General features: G+C 41.4%; 1 protein-coding gene across 15 annotated transcripts in view; it reads left to right on the top strand.

Moving 5' to 3' along the window:
- FOXP1 (forkhead box P1) overlaps positions 1 to 19,678 on the top strand; it is a 494,495-nt gene that overhangs the window by 336,356 nt on the left and 138,461 nt on the right. The window contains exon 1 of one of the 15 annotated variants that reach the window (XM_084634563.1): positions 338 to 388. The exons of 13 other annotated variants lie outside the window; for them this stretch is intronic. The gene's annotated coding sequence lies outside the window, so the exon portion shown is untranslated. Of the gene's footprint in view, positions 1 to 337; positions 389 to 4,859; positions 4,986 to 19,678 lie in introns of those variants that run through there. One more of the 15 variants, XM_084634562.1, reaches the window with a different exon arrangement.

The following is a 19,678-nucleotide window of genomic DNA, read 5'->3' as shown; positions in this document are numbered from 1 at the left end:
AGTTCAGCCCCGTGCAACATAATGAAAGTTTTCGAGCCATCTGTTGTTAAGCTGGCGGTGAGCAAGGCCAGTATATCCAAACAAAGTGCTGGCCTGCTGTAAACTGAACCTGTCAGTTTAGCATAGCTTTGTTGACCTCCCCAATGTGCAGGGCAGCCTGTGGTACCAGGCGCTGGCAGTGTATATAGCTTAGAAGGGAACTGCTTGGGGGGACCATGTTTACTTTTTCCACTTAGTGTTCCTCCCACAGGCTTGAACTAGTTTATACTAAATCTTTAAATTGACACTGTTTTTTTTTTCTATTCTGAACTTTTTGGGTTACCGGAAAAAAAAAATTCGACTATTGCTGGCGTTTTGAACTTTTCTGAAAAGATTTCAAGAAAGAAAGGTGTGTATGCGTGCGATAGATATGTTCACAAATATCACAGCTTGGTTTCTGGGCTACTGTTGTCGTCTTTGTTCTGTATTATTTAAGATCAGTTACTCATTTGCTTCAGAGTTTAGGGACTAGTAGACAAGGTGGAGCATAGTAAGCAGTGAGTGCTCCTGTGTGTGTTGTCTTAATATGAAACTGATGTTGCATCCAACAATATCTGGAACTGGTCTCTTTTTGCTTTTTTTTTTTTTTTGGTTTTGTTTTGGTGGGTAACATTTCCACTGTATGATTGTATAAAATCTAAGACATGTCTGACCAAAATCTCAGCGATCAAAGCTGGAAATGGCTGGAACCCTCCTGCTTTTCTTTGTTTTGTTTTCTTTCTTGTGTAACATGTCAAGCTTGCCTGATTTTTGCATTCTCACCCGTCTCGGTGCACTTGTATCTTTCCTATTCTCCTTGTTCCTCAAACTTTCTTCCCCTTTTTCTTACTGAATGAATGCTTATTTTTTGTTTTTTGTCTATGACAAACAGTACAGTATATGACATACAGTATATGACATTTTACCGTAAATCTTAATCCATGGTAAACAATTTGTGACCATGTTTAAAGGCTTGGCAACAAATCTCACTGAGACTGAGACAGGAAAATAAGTGTTCCCTATCTCTGATGTTTGCTTTTTGGACTCCACCTACAGCAAATACCTTTGTTCTTTGACCTCTGCCAGAAGTACTCTTTCTACTTTATTTTCTACTTTTGGCGTACTTATTGTGTGGTTTTTGGCCTCTTCAAGTACATTTTAGCTACCCAACCGTTTTTGGAAAGCAGTCTTGTTTTCTATGACCCAAATGCTGCAGTACTTCATCAGTAAGAAGTTTACCTGAGTAAAGACCTGCATAATTTTGGCTTTGTTGTGTATTCCAAACATACCTCTTGTGCAGTTACTACAGTGAGTCCTATACAACCATTGTTAAATATATCGCAGCCGGTCAGTAACTTCAAATGGTATGTATCACATGTAGTGGAAGCACCTCAGTATTTCACAGAAAGTAAAGAAAGAACAATTAAAAGTCATTAAAAGCAGTTTTTTATTTTAAACATACCAGAGGGTTGGGAATTCCACGGTGAGGGGTATAATGTATACAGGACCAGTCACCAATCAATGATGTTTCAAGTTGCATTCTGTGCCATATGTTTTAGGTGCAAGAAGTATGTCAGTGGTGAAAAACGCTCAATTTAAAATTCAAATGACTGCACTTACTAGGAAATCCCATACAACCCTAATCTGTTTGTAAGGTGACTGACACAAAGTGCTTTTTGTTTTAAGGTAAAAGAAAATGCTTTCAGGATAGGGTTTCTGGTATAAATGTCAGGTGCAATGCAATGTGTGCTCTCTAAAGAAGTCGAGTAGATAACCTTGGCATTTAGGACATTGCCTTTTACAAAATGAAATTGTATTTTGTTTTTTTAAAAGTAGGACTACATTAAGAGGTCACTTATTAGCTATGTTTTTGCTAGCTGTCTGAAACTCAGCTCTACTGTCTATTAAACTCAAACCACTATGTAAACATTCCTGTGTTGTTCCTGGTCTCTACAATGGCCAGGGGGATCAGGTTTCACCTGCCTGCACATCTTCAAGCAATTAGAGCAATTAGCTTGAAGCCATTTCACATTCAAGGTCTGCTGTGACATTCAAGTCCAGAAGACGTCTGGAGGAAAAAAAAAAAAACAAAAAAACAACAACCCAGAATATAGAATGGCCACTTTTCAAAACACATGAATAAATAATCCACTTTCTCTTTTTGTATTTACAGCTACTAAAGGATGCTGTTATATGGTTCTGAATACGTATACAAAATTGTTGTTACCAAGAAAGCATCCTAATCATTTAAACTTGATAATGAAGTTTTGCCTATGTGTTGGGATGGGTAAGGGAGAGGAATAGCAACCTGACTTCCAGTGGTTATTGGTGTGAAATTATGTTGTCCTGGTCGTATTTATTGACCTCGCTTGCTTGTAGGACAATTTTTTCTTCTTATTTATGTGGGGATTTATATTTGATGTTAACATTGTAAAACTGCACTCATTCAGGTACATGTATCAGTTACATTGACATTCAGCACTGAGTTTAGTGATTCTAGCAGTAAGTCTTCAAAGCTGCTATTTTTTAAAAGGTTGGAGCAGATTAGTGGTGACCTTAAAAGATTAAACTAGTACAGTTTAAAGATAAATAATCAGCCTTTAGCACATTAGATAGCTACATAAGCATGACAGAAGGTGACTTTCTTCCAACAGTTCTAGAATCCAGGAAGCATTTTTACATTTGTAACTTGGCTACACAGGACCAGTGCTTAGCACAAAGCAAGACATAAACTGATTACACAACTTCAAATTGGTTAATGCAGTTTTAAATCCACAGTTTTCCTGTTGGTTTATTATGCAGAAGAGGGTAATTTAAAAAGCTATGCCCACTGCAAAAGATGATCTTGCTTTGCTGTCCTGGAGGGTGTTCTTAATCAGAAATAACCGCAGGCTAAATTATATTGTGGAATTCTGCTGCCCTTTAACCTACTGCCTGCTCATTCAATGTTTGCTAACAAACAGCTCTCAGTACAAAATTGTTTGAGAATTATTTTTTCGTTATATGTGCTGACTTCAATTAAAATAAGAAGCTTTTTGGGGGTGGGGAATTTAAAATGTATGGATGTCCTGGGAAAGTTTTAGCAATAGTTCCTTACAAGTCTTCTCCAGTACTTAACTATAAACACTGTGGCACATGTAGTTCAATTTAAAGAAAATCATCTCATGAACTAGTTTGTCTATAGTGGTGGGAAGGAGGAGAGTTTAATGACAGTCCAGTAACTAGCCACTTTGAAGAGCTAGAACTCTTAAGACACGTGCATCCTAAAAGGGTGGATGTTCCAAAGGACGAGGTTACTCATCTCTTGAATTTCCACCAGCAAATCTCTAATTCTGCTTGTTATTTTATGGGCGAGCATGGGTAACTATTCCATATTATAAACCGTGATATTTTGAGTGGGGAAGTAAAGTCATGGTGGACTTTTTTATTTTATGTTCAGAAATACTTAATTAAAATGTACAGTTGGCAAATTAATTGGCAAGCTTAAGGTGAGAGTTACTGAGTTAGTAAAAGACTCATTGCACGACACCCGTTTTCCCCCTTATGTTTACATGCTGGAGCGGAAACGTGGTACTTCAAAAGGAGGTGATGCCTCTGTAAAGCAGATCTTTCCAAATTTTTTTTCTAGACTAGTCTTCTGTTTCTATGATCTGCCTTTTGAACTGTTTTTGTGGCTGATCAGTTCCACCTAATATGTCTCTTGATTTCTGCTATTGTAATACTCAGACGACATGCTGTTCTCTTCATTTTTATAAGCTTTAGATGCTCCTGCCTGTCATACTCTGGCGGTTTATCTTCAGCGTCTGGATTTGCTTTCAGACTTGCATGTCTATCAAGCTGCTGTTGCTTTGAATGTGAGATCAAAAGAAGATGAATTCCAGTAAAAAATTTCCTTGTATGAAGAAAAGATTGGGGCCTATGTAAACATTCCACTGACAGCTCCCAATGAGTTATTTTAGCAGAGCATTAGCACCCAGAATGACAGACAGTCCAAAACTACATGCTAAATAACAAATCAGTCCCTTCAGCAGCAGCACGTTGCCACAACACCAATGCATTTTCTAAAGGAATCCTGTTCCTCTTTTTTTTTTTTATTGAATATGGATGTTCGACTGTTCATCTCTTTTCAAGCTGCCTTACAGTGCAAGCCCTAGTTTACTTTTCTTGACAATATCTGTATCATGTCACCAACATGACAGAAGACAGGACTTTGATAATTGGGGTGAGAGACAGTCAGTGAGTCATCCTGAGTTAAATAGGTAGTTTGTTTTAGTGAGTGAAAGGAAAATGTAAAGAAGAAAAAGCATCTGCTAGAATATTGAATGCATACTCCTGAGATGTTAGATCCAAAGGGTTGGAGCGGGGTGGGAGTGGGGGTTGTGTCTTGTTGTTGTTGTCTGTTGTTTTAACAAATCAAGCAGTTTGAAAAATAGCTATGAAGTCTGGCCAACCCTAAAAGACAATTTTAGACATAAATGTATACCACTGCAGAAAGTAGGAAAGTCTAGCTGGACTGAAACTATATGTAAATATGAATTTGCCTAGCTGCATAAATGAACTGAATTTTTGCTGCTGTTTGGTCTAGTTCATTCCGTGTGTTTCTGCGTACAGACAGGGTGCTTTTAATAATGCAGAATTAATAGATTTTTTTTTGTGATGTTAAATACAACTTTGAAATTACCTGCAAGCTCCTGCTGATCTTTCAACTTTGCAAGTGAAGAATTGCTTAAGGAATTCTTGTGGTTTCTTTGTCATTTTAATAAAAGCAGACGTTGCTACTGTGGAGGCAAACCTCCCGTTGTTGCCTACAAAGGGCAGTGCTCCAGTGTGTTTTCCCTTCAGTGTGCGCTTCGGCTGCACAGCACTTCCTGTTTATTCAAACATCTTTTTACCATTCTTCAACCCCCGCTTCACAGAAACAGCCAGAACACATCTACAGCAAGAAGACGGAAATCTAAAGACAGACAGTAAGAGCTTACTCTGTTAAACTCTTCATTTTCTCTGTAAGTGTTCAGAGAAAAGGAACACGTAGCTTGGGTTGAACTTTTCACTTGCTATCTTCCTCTGTGGAGGTATTCTTGCAATGTAAGAAAAATTCATAGCCCAGGTTTTTAGAGCAAAATAAGATGATTCAGTTTGTTTACTGCCTTGTTGGCCACCAACGGGTATTTTTTAACAGATTTTAAGAGATCTGGCTAGTTCTAACTCCTCTTTCGGTGCACTGTCGCTTTCAAATATATCTCTGGAGCTTAAGCAGTCGTGTTGTCATTAACCTTTTGGGGGCTGACTTTAGCTTAGAATCTATGTATGCTCATTATGTTTTGTGTGTTTTCCTAACGTTTTCACAAGTAAAAAAAGTCGAGAGAGCAAAAGAGAGAGAGATTCAGAATGTGTGTCTGCAGAAATGTTTTTTTTTGTCTTCCCCAAATTGTTTGCTCTGTCACCATTTGTGAACCAGTCTTGCTAATATTTGTTCCAATTTCATGCTAATAAAGATCAGGCTGCTGAAACAAGCATGGCTATTATCTCATTCATATTACTGTTGTTCAGACTGGTGATGTTACAAAAGAAAAGGGAAACCATGCTCACTTTTGGTGACGGTTGTTAACTTTCATGTTCGGGGCTTTCTCTCCAGGTCTTCAGTGTTAATGATTAGGGTATCTGTGCATCTCAACTCTTTTTCAAAGATAGCATTGACTCTCTGTGGAATCTGCGTTTATAACATGTATGTTGTTTATCCTGTCTGTTGAGCTGACTGACTTAATAAAGTATTCAATATTTCCTTGATATTCTCCCCTCTCCCTTGAAAGTCCACCAAAATAAGTAGGCAACTTTTTAATGTGGTCATTCATGGCATTCGTATACTGGCTATAAAACATAAGAGGAAATGGAAAATATGTAGCCTGACCTATGGAGAAAATCCATCCTCACTGAGACTTTTTCTGCCTCCGTGGGGTCCTAATACACTTTAAAATTTTAAACGGTAAACTCCCATCTTCCTAGAAAAGAGAGCGAGTGAGAGAAATCGAGCTGTGTATTCAGCCAAACCACAAGTACAACAAACATATTTTTAAAATATATTGCTAGGCTGGCTTTTTAATGTTCAGAAGTTGTTCTTCTTTGCAGGGGAAAATGGTATTTGCAACTGCCTTAAGGACAATTTGTTTAACAGTAGGAGTAATTGCATGGGGAAAATGGAAAGAGTGACTGAAGTTATTTACTCAGATGTTAGTGTAGGTGTGGGGCAGAAAATTCACTGTGGGAACAATGGGCTGCTTTTCTTGGTATCATAGTCTATTTGATGACCATCAAATTTCCCAGCTCGCTGGTTTTGTTTTTTCTGGATGGCATGTTTGATTATTTATCAGAAGGGAAAGGGAGTAGCTGAAGCAAATAAACATGTGACCAAGCTGTGTTTTGTTTTCCACTCAGAAGGCCATGCCCTTTAACAGATATACAGAAAATAATAAGGGTATTGTTTTATGATAAAAGGAAATTGTGTGTGTCATTTTTTAGCAAGTCACTTAACCCTTCGTGGTCTGTGGCCTCCACCTTCTAAAAGCTCACAAGGTTTGCCCCTGGGAGTTAATCCACTGTTTTTTATGTTTTTGTCAGTGGAATGTTGCCACTGATTATTTGTTCCACCATTTGGTATATTTATTATAGTCATTTCTGCTTCAGCCTATCCATAGGGTTTTTTTTTTTCATTATAGTTAGGTGGTTGACTAAATCAGAACCACTTGCAGTTTTGTGGAAGGATAGATGTTGACTCTTGAGCAAAATATTGACAGCACCGTTAGCCGTTCTGATATAGCTTCATCCAGTGTTACAATGTGGAGTTACAACAGTGCTAAATCCATTTCAGACACTCTCTCTCTTTAACACAATTCTTATTAATATCATCGTGGACGGTATGTGGCTTCTAATGAGAGTTTTAGAGAATGTTGACTATATCTTCTGTGAAAAACTATAAACTAAATAACTTAAGAAATAAAATAAGGGGTTGTCTGATCGGTGGGTAGCAGGTTGCATGTTTTAAGGTGCTTTTACTGAATTAAAAGAAACAAGTTAAGATGGTGACATACTGGGGTACAATTCAGACCATTGGGGGGGGGCTGTCACCCTTTCCCTGCCACCCCTGCCCTGCAACCTGGGGTGCCTTACAATGCCTTGCTGAAATAGGTCCCACCTGGGCCACTTACAAACAGCCTCCCAGGATGCAAGTCACACCCTGAGTGCCTGTGTGTAACTGCAGCCTGCCAGCTGCAACCTGGCTCTCACCAGCCTTGGTTATACTGTAGGGTGACCCCAACATATCCCCAATAGCGACTTCCCCCCCAGAAATGTGTGTCCTGTACTGCCCAGCCCACTCCTGGACAGTACAAATATTTTAAATCCATTATTCCTTGAAGGGGATAATATACCATTTTATAATCTTAAACTGAGTTACCCTGACACTTCATTTTAAAAGCAATGGATTAGTAAAATAAAGTTTATTAACTACAGAGAGAGAGCTTTTAAGTGAGTACAAGTAATGAGGCATAAAAGTCAGAAATGGTTACAAGAAAAATAAAGATAAAACACTTAACAGTGCCTAACTTAACAAACTATTAGATTTATGCAAAATTTCTCACCACATGCTTCCAGCAAGATTATTGACCAAACTCTTCAGATCAGGACTCCCCCCCACTCCCCCTGAGTCCAGTGGATGTTTTCCTTTGTCATCTTAGGTGCGATGCCAGAGACAGACTGGGCAGGGGGAGGTGTTTGGGGTGTTTGCTCTGCTATTTGTAGTTTGTTCAACTTTTGAAAAACATTTCTGTCTGGGAGCTCGGAGACAGAGTCTGTGTGGAAGGATGTTCTCTGCTGTTTTTTCCCACCTGTTTGAGTTTTCTTTGTTTTCCCTCCCTGCTTGATGACTCTGTTTACTGCTTAAATGCAAATTAAGGCAAACATATACTCGTTTGTTTGAGATAGGCCTGTTTAACCAGTTTGGTGCTAAGTGAGTTTCAAACATCATACAGGGAAATCCTATAACGTCACGTACAATGTTGCTACACCTATTTTATCAGGACAATACTGATCAGCAAGTTATGAGTTTTCAAATGATATCTTAAAAAGCATACATTGTACAGAGATTATTACAATAGTGTGTAGGGTGTGCATTCAGGGCTTTATTCTGTCACACTGACATTTGTGTGAAAGGAAACTGAGATGCAGTTTGTTTCACATTGTGCAGGTAGGTATAAATTTAATAGACTGACTTGCTTTCAGAATCTCTCTTTGTCTCTTAGAATTGCATGTCAGTTCATGTGTTTATTAGCTCCCCTAGTCTGTAATACTAAGTGACTTGCTACTGTACCTTAGGTGTATTATCTAGGGTAAGGGTCATTCTTTTTGACAAGGACCTAGATTATGGTCAAAAAAGAAAAATTGTATGATTCTTTGAAGTTGCATAAAGAGATCCACATTGGTAGTGGATCCTAAGGAAGGATTTGAGTTAGGACAAAGCAGTGGCTTTATGAAACTAGTTTGAGGAGGGTATTTCTTGCATAACGGGCTTGGTTGTGAACACAAAGAAGTTTGTGGGAGAAATGGACAAACAGGCAGTGGAGCCTGGCATTGTAGGCTTAGTATGGGGGTAGAAGATGACATGACAGAACACAAGAACAGATGAGTAGAGAGGGGCTAGGTAAGGTAAGGACCAAAAGCTTGAATTTGATGCAGTGGAGAAGGGGGAGCTAGCAGAGGGTCTCAGCAGGCCCATGGTATAATCAGAACAACAGGTCAGGAAAATGTTCTTAGCATTAGAGTTTTGAATGGGCCCCGAAGAAGGAGAGACTGGGAGGGCAGAGAGCTAGAGGGTACCATACTTGAGATAGGAGATTATGAGAGTGTTAAAGGTGTGAACAAAGACAAAAGGCCATGTCTTAGAGATGTAATGGAGCACACTTCAAACACAACCACGATTTATGGATCTTGAGGGAGAGCAGAGTCAAATATGACAGTCAAGCTGTGGGCCCGAGTAACGGGGTATGGTGGTGTCAACAGTGCAGAGTGTGTAAGAGAACATAGGAATTAGCATACCAGGGTGGACCAGTGGCCCGTTTGGTTCAGTATCCCATCTCTGGTCATAGCTATTACCAGATGATTAAGAGGAAGATGCAAGAAGCCTCAAGACAGAGAATTATGGAATAAGCTGCCCATCATGGAAGTTTCTTCCTGACCCCTGATGGTTAGAGGTTGACTGATGCCCTGAAGCATGAGGGTCCAAACCCTCTTTTATTTTGATCTTTTTCTAGTGTATGGCTATGGATGTTCTCATTATTATCTATTCGACTGTCTAATCCTTTTTGGAATGCTACTGCACTCTTTACATTGGTGGTAGCTTGTAAAAGTAAGTTCCAAAGGATAAATTCGTTGCATTTTAAAATTAATAAATAAATACATAAAAAATCCCTTGATCAGTTTTAAATTTCTTGTAGGACCGCTTCACTGAATGTCTGCCTTCTATTTCTGCTTTACCATTTAAAAAAAAAGTTACTAGAACTGAACACACTGTTCTAGGTTAGCTTGTGCTACTGCGTTGTAAAATGGCATTGTAATATTTGCAGTGTTATTTTCCATACCATTATCTATAGATCCTAACATTTTGTTTGCTTTTTGACCCCCTGCTGTGCACTGAACAGTGGTTGCTTTGAGATGTCCACAGTGATGGTGAGGTCTTCTTCCAGAATGGTTACAGATAATTCAGAACCCAATAATGTATACGTGTAGTTAACATTATTCCTGCCAATATTCAGTGTCTTTCAATTGTTAACAGAGGGTCCCTTTGAAGTTCCTACAGTCTTCACAAGTCTCAACTAACCTAAGTAATTGTGTCTCACATGCAAATTTTGCCACTATGCTTTCCATCCCTGGATAATTACAGAATTTATAAAAACAGTATTGGTGTTAGTACAGAACTTAAGGCTGTTGACACTTTTGCTGTGTTGAAAATTGGGTTTTTATTCCATGAGCCTCTGAATGCAATTTTGACCTATAATGTTTCAGAACAAGGATTAAAAATATATTTAAAATATCTTGGCTACGTAATGGAAACATACAAGCAGCCCTGTTCAATATACAGTTTACATCATAGCCACAAAAAGGCAGTGTCCACTCGTACAGGACCTTTTCTTGGATATGAGAATTTCCTTGACTTCTGGTGCCCGAAAAGAACCTTCCGTGGCTGGTCCTCCAAATATTCAGTAGTCTGATTCACTTTGGATAAACATGCAGAAGTTCAGAAACTGATCCAGGCTATCTGTTCCCCTTTAGCCTGCAAAAACCGTCTGGACATCTCATAAGATTTTTTCATACCTCAAACAGTTCAGTTCGGGTTCAGTTTGCATTATGAGCTGAGGCCCTTGTCAGGTAGTTTTCATTCTATCAGGATGTGTTCGCTCAACCCCCCTTTGTCGCTGGGATAGGCCTCAAACGTTCTGGGCCTTTCCTTGCCAATATAAAGGTAAGTTTTTCTTGATCTTTGGGAACCTTTTACCAGGTGATGTTTAAGTGGCTCTGGCGAGTCTCGATAATGATTTCTTGCAATAAGAGAGAAGTGTGGAACAAACCCTTTTACTCCATTACTGCCTGTTACTTTGTAAGAGAGCCACGGAAGATTTCAGATGTGACTAGAGAGTAGAATTTTCCTAGCCTTTGTTGCTGCCAGCGCTGGTCCTAGATTCACTGGTACCTGTGGCATAACTGGATTGGGCCCCGCATCCCATCGTCTCTTGCTTCGTGTCTGCCTCCTTTCTTTCACCTCTCAGCATTTATGGAAAGGACAAGAACCACCCTCCTAGCCCCACCTGCAAACTTTCATAGTTTCTGAGTAGTTCCTGCATACCTGGCAGCATCTGAAAATGACAGAGCTGTGTGGAGCCAAATCCATGTCTCTTCTGAATGCTAGAAAGGCCTTCTTGAAGCCAAAGGGGCATGGTTCTATTTTGGAGGGACAGGATTTAGGGAGCTAGGCTCTGCGAGGGATTCCAGTGTGTCCATGAGCATCAGGATTTAGGGCAGGGATGATGAATCTGCCATTTCTCTCTGCCTAGAAAGGGCATAAGCATTATAGAAGATACTCCAATGCAGATGACAGAATGGCAGCTCTGGCGTGACTCCTCTGCCATTCTGTGGTGTTGGAAGGAAGGATTCTTATTTATTCTGCTGTACTTCCCCTTATTTCTGGAGAGAAATGCCTCAGCACACAGCTGTGCCCTTGGGGAAGGATTTGGGCCTGTGGGAGAAAAATAACTTTTTTTCCTCTCCGTTGGCCTACATAGAGCTAGGAGACATTTCAGGGGCACAAACTGGTGAAAATTATAAACACTTTGGTAAAAAAGAATGTGCATAAATATATAATGGTCCCTGTATTGCTCCAGCAAAGGAATCACTCAGGAAGTGTGTGGCTACATCCATCTGCCTAAGCCAGGCAGTCAGGCCCAGCCAATCACCACTTTCTGTAATGAATGAATTAATTTTTATCAAAGCTTCTCCTTCCCCCAGCACCAATATACAGAGCTGACCAATGTCCCCTGGGTAAACGCCAGATTTCCAGAGACCACTGTGCTGCAACAAATGGGTGGAGGACAGGTGAAGGGTGGACAGGCGGGAGATATGGGCAGGAAGGGTAGCCAAGAACAGGGGTTAACTGAGGAGAAAAAGAGCAAGACTGGGAAGAAAAATCAGAGGTGGGGTATGAGAGATGGAGAAAAGGGGGTGGAGAGGAGAGAGGTGCCGTTGCATGTTTTCCTGTTCTGGAAGGGGTTGAAAGCACAGGCTTACGAGGAGCGGAGGAATCAGACATTGGAAGAAAACATCTGCTGTTCTTCGCATCTTCTGTATTTTACTTCTCTTTGGGCGCCTCTTCTTTTTGGTTCCTTTCCAATTTGCTAGCTGGGTCTGCTCACCTCCCCTTGTTCTGCTCCTCCCAGAGGAAGAGCACCTGGTGCTGCTGCTTTGCGCCTTTTTCCATACTGCTCTGTTCCCCCTCACTCTCCACACGTCGTTCTGATCCTCAGTGTCTCCAGGGTGCAGTGATGCTACACTCCAGCGTACAGGTGGACTCTGCCTGCCTGTCCCCGTCCCCCCCCCTCTTCTGCTCATCCCCACTTGCTGCTCGCAGAGGAAAAGTGCCGTAAGGGGAGGAGCACAAGAAAAAGGATTGGGAGTGAAATTAACCAACCCTGAAACTATAGTGTATCCAGACTTCAGAGCTTGGTGATGGCACTGTGCTTCTCCAGTCCCAGGAGCTGTGGAACAGAGTTGTGTGTAAAGATGGTTGGGAGCTGCGAAAGAGGAGACAATTGACAAATACTGGCTGAATCCAACAGCACTTCCCAGGCGTGACTGAATGGAAGCAAGAAAACCCTGTAGGGTCTCCACGGAAAAGGAGTGGTTTGGAGCTGGCCTGTTCAGCTGCCATTGCAATATTACCTAACTTAGCCTATGCCTGAGGCCACTAAAATGTTGTTAAACTTGAAGAAAAATGGATGATAAGAAATCTTATATGTCTGATACTGAAGAACCTTTTTGTGCCTGAAACACTGCAGGGATTTTTTTAAAAGGTCTAATTGTGTGAAAACATGACTTCATGTTATTCTTGCAAGGTCAGGGAGGAATGTCTCACATCTGGAAGTCTGGGTTGGGGTAATACTCTCTTTCCAGGCATGGTCTTGATTTCTTGGGGGGTTTTTTGGGGTTTGTTTTTTGTTTTGTTTTTTAAGAGTATAATTAAAATCACAGTAAGACTGTGATACTGGCAAAGAGGTCACTTCCTGCTTCTGCTACCCATGCTCCTCAGACTGCCATGTTATCAGCCCTGATTACTAGTAACGTGCTGCTTAGATACTACCATCTTTCCCCTCATAGAGGAGGTTTTCTCAAACTATGAGCCCTATGCTTATTGCTGGGGATATCTCTCCATCTACCCAGGCCCACATAGGGGACAGCACCTGTGGCAAAGTCCCAAAAGAAGGGACATAAAAAAAGATCCATGCGGGAATTGAAAAGCATATAGGGATTTTGTTCTGTATTGTAAATTCTGTAACCTGTGGTTCTCTATTTCTGAGGTAAATAACTATTAACCACAAAAATACGGGCAGGGGCACAAAATGTATGTGAAACGTACAGGCAGCACTGGAACTAGATCAAGTGATGCCCCTTGGAATGAGGGGCATTTGAAGGATATGATGGTTGAGCATGGATTGGTCTGCGTGGGGCCTAAAACTCTTGTCCATCTTTTTATTTAGACCTTTGGCAGTCAGCAAATCCAAATTCTTGATTCCCTGTGAATCTTTCAGCATGTACTGAAGTCTCACTCACATGCTTTCGTAGATTCGTAAGGGCCTGTCCAATCAACTAGTCTGACCTCCTTTATATCTGTGCTTGGCAGAACTCGTTGTTTTTTTATACATAATTTTGACAGATAATATCAGTGTTTATTTTTAAGCATTTTTTTCAGTTTTGTTTATTTAAGTTTTCACAGTTCTGGGAAATTATGAGAGGAGCGGTCAGACAATAGCTATTTAATGATAGTAGATGTTGGGGTTCAGGAAGTTAAAGTTTTATAACTGTTAACACACACAAACTGTCAACCGAATATGTCAAAATGTAAAGTGAAATCCTTAAATCAAGCTGCGATACCATTCTCCAGCAAGTTCTCATGTACTTTCTTATGTTACCTGTCTGTAAATTTCAGCGATTACCTTTTCAGCGATAACTATTTTCCCTTGTTCTGTCTGTGTAGAGTGAAATGGACATTTACTGATAAATATCTAATCCTTCCAAGCCTGTTCATATCAATGGCCATTATTTTTCACCCTCTTAGCCCTCTTTAGAGCTGCAGGGACTCAACCGGGTTTCCCCTGCAGTAGCAACTCCTGCTCAGGGGGGGTTTTGGTGCTAGCACTGAGTGGAGAGAGACTTTATAACCTCTGCTGTTAATATTCCCTTTCTTCTTCCCTTCTCACCCCATGTCCCCCAGTGGTGCCCAGGTAGCTTGGAGCCATATGCGGGGAAGAGGAGGTAGTTGCTGTCTGCCTCAAGGCTGGGGGCTCAAACAGGAGAAGATTGGAAAAGTAGATTAGGGTTATGGAGGCTTCCCTTGAGCCATTATTTCCTTTCCCTGTACAGTCCCACTTGAGCTCTTTACCACGGGCCCCTGTTTCCCAGGGTTCACATGCCACTCTGCAATTTGTCTGGGTCAGCCTTACTGCATCTGGAAAAGCTTTGGGGAGAGAAACAAGCTGGAGCGTGTTAGGCCTCTCACTGAAGTGTACTCGGTACAGGCTACCCTACCTGCATATCCTTTAGTAGTCGGGTGTTTCATTACGAGCTGATGGATGTGACTATTGAGAACCTGGAGGGTGGTGCTGCAGCTCATTTGCTTTGATAAAAATAGGGTCTCATGGAAAACCAGCTTGAGAGCCAATGCCATCGTATATTGAAGAGAAACCGTTAACAAGAGGCTCTGTAGGGCTGGACTTTGTAATTATTTTTCAAATGTACAGTTCCTGTAAAGACTGTACACGGCGCTGTACAATTTACATGGCCCTTCTGTTTGTAAAAAAAACTTTTTTTTACCGTTTTTCCCCCCTGCAGTGTTTCCCACCCTTAATCCCCTTCTCAGATTAGCAGCTGCTGGTTTTCTGAAGTCATTGGAGTTGCTTCAGATTTATATTGAGAGCAAAATGTTGCCCCCCAGTCTTGTGTTTATGACTTTAAAATGGTTGTGGAAATGGAAAGATTGAGTTGCTCATAATGAAAGTGTTCGGTATCAGCAACAACTTAAGCTGTAGGAGACTGGGTGTCCTGGGCAAACAGCTGAGTAACTGCATTTTGCCTAACCTGGCAAGAAAACGAACAAAAACCTTTTCTGCGGAAAAGGACCTAGGGGTGACAGTGGACGAGAAGCTGGATATGAGTCAGCAGTGTGCCCTTGTTGCCAAGAAGGCCAATGGCATTTTGGGATGTATAAGTTGGGGCATAGCGAGCAGATTGAGGGACGTGATCGTTCCCCTCTATTCGACATTGGTGAGGCCTCATCTGGAGTACTGTGTCCAGTTTTGGGCCCCACACTTCAAGAAGGATGTGGATAAATTGGAGAGAGTCCAGCGAAGGGCAACAAAAATGATTAGGGGTCTGGAACACATGAGCTATGAGGAGAGGCTGAGGGAGCTGGGATTGTTTAGTCTGCAGAAGAGAAGAATGAGGGGGGATTTGATAGCTGCTTTCAACTACCTGAAAGGGGGTTCCAAAGAGGATGGCTCTAGGCTGTTCTCAATGGTAGCAGATGACAGAACGAGGAGTAATGGTCTCAAGTTGCAGTGGGGGAGGTTTAGATTGGATATTAGGAAAAACTTTTTCACTAGGAGGGTGGTGAAACACTGGAATGCGTCACCTAGGGAGGTGGTAGAATCTCCTTCCTTAGAGGTTTTTAAGGTCAGGCTTGACAAAGCCCTGGCTGGGATGATTTAACTGGGAATTGGTCCTGCTTCAAGCAGGGGGTTGGACTAGATGACCTTCTGGGGTCCCTTCCAACCCTGATATTCTATGATTCACCATGTCCTGATCATCTCAAAGGGATAAGTTATTCCCCTCTATGTAGAATTGGTTGGGAAATGTTAAATGGCTGCTGCCTTCCATCCCATAGGTTGTGTTTCAGTGGTGAGTGAAGTATCTCCCTTATATCCTTTATAAATCGAGCATTGGGAGCATTGGCCGAAAGATGCTGTGCCAGCATTATGCTGAAGTCATTGGTAAAACTCTCACTGGATTCAATGACACCAAGACTTGGACACTTACTATGTTGTTTATTTTTACAAAGTCCCTGAAATACAGGATTTAATTGTCTTTCTAGCCGTAGAAACAGACACTCCCTGACAGCTGCACGCTAACAAAAGAGCATGCTCACTGTTGTTTGGGGTCTTTGTGAAATGAGGTTGGTGGGGTCTGTCCACTTTCTAGCAAAGAGGCAACCGTGTCACCAAAACCGTTCTCACAGCTGGCGGTTAGTGGTACCAGCACTTCTGCTTCCAGTCTTGGCAGAAGCAAGTATCAAATGGGGTAAGGAACTACCCTCTCGTGCCCCGTTCAACCAGGCAAGAACAAGGCAGGTGAGCAGGGCAGCAAGGGAAAGATAGCTGTGTAATAGTCCTATGGATTGGTAAAGGGCTTTAGTCTCCATTGCTGACAGTCTAACACCTATCAGCAATGAATTTATATATAAATAAAAACATGCCTTCTACTCATACAGGATAGTGTATTCAAATACAGTCTTGATTGTGAATCTTTGTGCTGATAATGGCTTAGGGACTGAATTTGCTGTCAAATTAATTTTTCCTTATACACTTGCTTGGAGTATTTTTATGGTGCTGGCAGCCACAACAGGTTTCCCAAGCTGACCTGTAAACCTCAGCCTTGCACAGGAGTGGTTATTGTGTCTACGGGAAAAGAGGTGATCCAGAATTGGGTTAGTATTGAAACACTTTCTCTCCTGAGCAGCGATTGTTGGATTGTGTTAAATGATGAGTGCTGGTGTAATGATGGCTTCCGTCCACTGGGGCTGAATTGAGATCAGCAAATTAATTTCTAAAGGTGTACTCCGAATGGGCTTGACATAGCGTCTGCAGAAGTGAAGAAAGAAGGCTAACGCTTTCCCTACTAAGCTAATCATTCCTTTCTTTTACACACCCCTCTTTCTCTTCCCCACATGTGTGACGACTGTGGTTTAGACTTTAAGATGACATCGCCAAGGGGCATTGATCTCAGGTGGGGGTGGAGAAAGTTGAGAAAAAATTAGAGGAAGACAAAGTGACCGGGAAGAAGCAATACTGATGGAGACCTAAGGGTAGCTTGGTACAGATCGGCAGTAAGCACCGTACCTGGGAGCTGTTCCTCTCCACAAGCAACATTCCACATTTTAGAGGCAGGCTTATCTGTTGTTGGACTTAATAAGCAAAAGAGCCAAATCACGAAGGAGAAGATATGGAAAGTGCTGTTTGGTACTGCATTCCTCTGGGCTGTCTTAGTTTCCGCTGCTTGCCCCAGTGCTGACCCAACACACTGGTAGGGTCTCTTCCCTCCTTCCCTTGTTGCTCCTTCCCTCTCACATAGTCTCTGTGACTCTCTTCTGCACCTCACCTGCTGCTCTCACCCTTTGTTTCCCCAACCTTATTTGTCTCCTCCTCTTCTGCCCTCTCCCTATACTGATCTCCTTGTGGGATTGCTCTGAACCTCTTTCACCCCCTGCCTCCACACCACCAGTTCTCAGTGCTGGTAGTGGGGTGGGGTTGGTGGAGGGAGTTCTCCTGGCTCGCATCATCTGCTGGTGCTTGTGAAGGGACAGGAAAGAGCTGTATGAAGTAATCAGAGGGTCAGATCTGTCCTCACTCAGTTGCCGGGATCTCAGCAGCTGAAGGGGGTAGTGAAGGAGTCCAGCCTGGTTTGGTTCTGTCCTTGCTCAGGTAGGGTGTCCAGATGTCCTGCTCTTATAAGGACAGTCCCAGTGTTTGAGGCCTTTGTCTTACATAGGCACGTATTACCCCCCACCCACTGTCCCAATTTTTCACACTTGCTATCTGGTCACCTATCTTCAGGTCTTCACTATTTAGGCACATGCCTGGGGTATGGGAATGGAATAGCATTGCCAAACCTCCAGGATTGTGCTGGAGTCTCCAGGAATTAAAGGTTAATCTTTAATTAAAGATTATGTCATGTGATGAAACCTCCAGGAATACATCCAACCTGAACTGGCAACCCTAGACTGGAAAGCTGCTTTTCAGCTGCTCCCTACCCACACAATCTACCTGACCAGCTAATTGACCAAAGCACTGAGCTTGGGTCGGGCAGCGTGTGGCTGTCCAGCTTTAGGGCAGGACTGTTCCACTTGGAGAGATCTGGCCTTAAGGCTTCATGATCACAGCAATCATCAGTCTGGCTGCAGAGAGTTTCACAGCCAGCTCGAGTAGAAGCCAGTCGTTTCTTGCACGGCTAGTTGTTCTGGGGATCTTCAAAAATTTCTGGCAGCCAGTTTTAGTCGTGCAACCTCTCAGCTGCCAGAACGGATAGAATATGATCATATCACATGAAATGCATGCAAGGTCTGCTATAGCAACTGTATTTCAAAGAGACAACACATATGGTGGCTGGTTCTTTTTGGAATAATATCTATAAGCTGAAGATGTTTTATTCAAAAAGGCTGTAGCTTGAAAGGTTAGGGATGTGCTGATTGTTTGATATATGTTTAAAGAGAGGATCCTGTGTGGGGTGTTTTGTTTTTTTTTTTGAATCTATTGAATCTAATTACTGGGAACTAAAATGATCATTTGATTGCACTTTTATCTGGAATTATTCTTCTGTAGAACCAGTCTTAATATATAATAATATGTTGCATTTGTACTGTATGGCATTTCTTGTCTGAGAAACTCAGAGTGCATTACCAAGTATTAATTAATTAAATAAGCTGCACAACACCACTGTTAAGTAGGTAAGTATTCTTTGTCCATCCCCATAACCCATGTAGGAATCTTTCTGCTGCTCCTGACCCACCCTTTGAGGCATTTTAACAACCAACCAGGTTAATTAAATAGAAATAACTCGACTTGGAGGAATTCATTTTTAAAATATAATTGCAAAGCATAATATTGATTATTTTTAAGCATTTAAATTTTTTTATCAATTTTAATTTTCACAGTTAGAAGATTATGGGATCTAAGCATTTTTCTGTGTTCACTGATTTACATTTTCACTGTTGTGGGAAATTATGTGGGGGTTAGATAATTATTTAATGACTGTAGATGTTGGGATTCAAAAAGCTAAAGCTATATAACTATTAAACACAAATTGTCAACGTCACATGTCAAAATACATAAAGTAAATATCCCTAAATCAAACTCTAATAAGTTCTCCAGCAGCATTTTACTGACTTTGTCTATCTGTAAATTTTGATGATCATCAATGGAAATATTATTTTCCTTGTTTTGTGAATATGGTGAAATAGACATTTACAGCAAAAAATCTAATCAGTCCAAGCCTAAAAATAATATTTTGCCTTCACTATGCATAGCAAGTTCCACTAAAAGATCTCCCAGTCATTCCTGCTGGATTTTATTAATTCATGGCCAATAGAATCCTCTGTCTTGTAGGTTGAACTACCAGAATAGTCCTTGCACACGTACATGTGTGTGTGCGTGCGTGCACACACAGTTTCTTTGAAGATATGATTTGTGTGCATAGTTGACAGCTTCTCACGCTCCTTCACCCTTTAAGGATCACAGGACGCAGATACACAAGCACGTCAAAATGCCATTTTCTTCGGTGTGTGGCAGGTGCACTGAGCTTTGAATGGCTATCCCTAAATTTAGAATCTGATTTTATGTTTACTTTTACCCCACCAATCTCTGCTCGAAAACACAGCCGTGTTTAAAATCTTTACTGATCTGACAAAGACTTGTTATTAAAGCGCATATTGAAAACAGCGCTATCAAGGTGAATGAAGGCAGGATATGAGGGGAGGGTCTCCTCCATAGTGCACTGGCAAATCAGCCATGAAACAAGGGTACAGCAAAACTCTCAGCACTCCAGGAGCCCTATTCTGCAAGGTGCTGAGTGTTTC

This window comes from Lepidochelys olivacea, assembly GCF_965140295.1.
Source record: "Lepidochelys olivacea isolate rLepOli2 genome assembly, chromosome: 7".
In the NCBI taxonomy this organism is placed as follows: Eukaryota; Metazoa; Chordata; order Testudines; family Cheloniidae; genus Lepidochelys; species Lepidochelys olivacea.
Note: the sequence above shows the minus strand (reverse complement) of the source record. Positions and strands in the feature narration are given on the sequence as shown.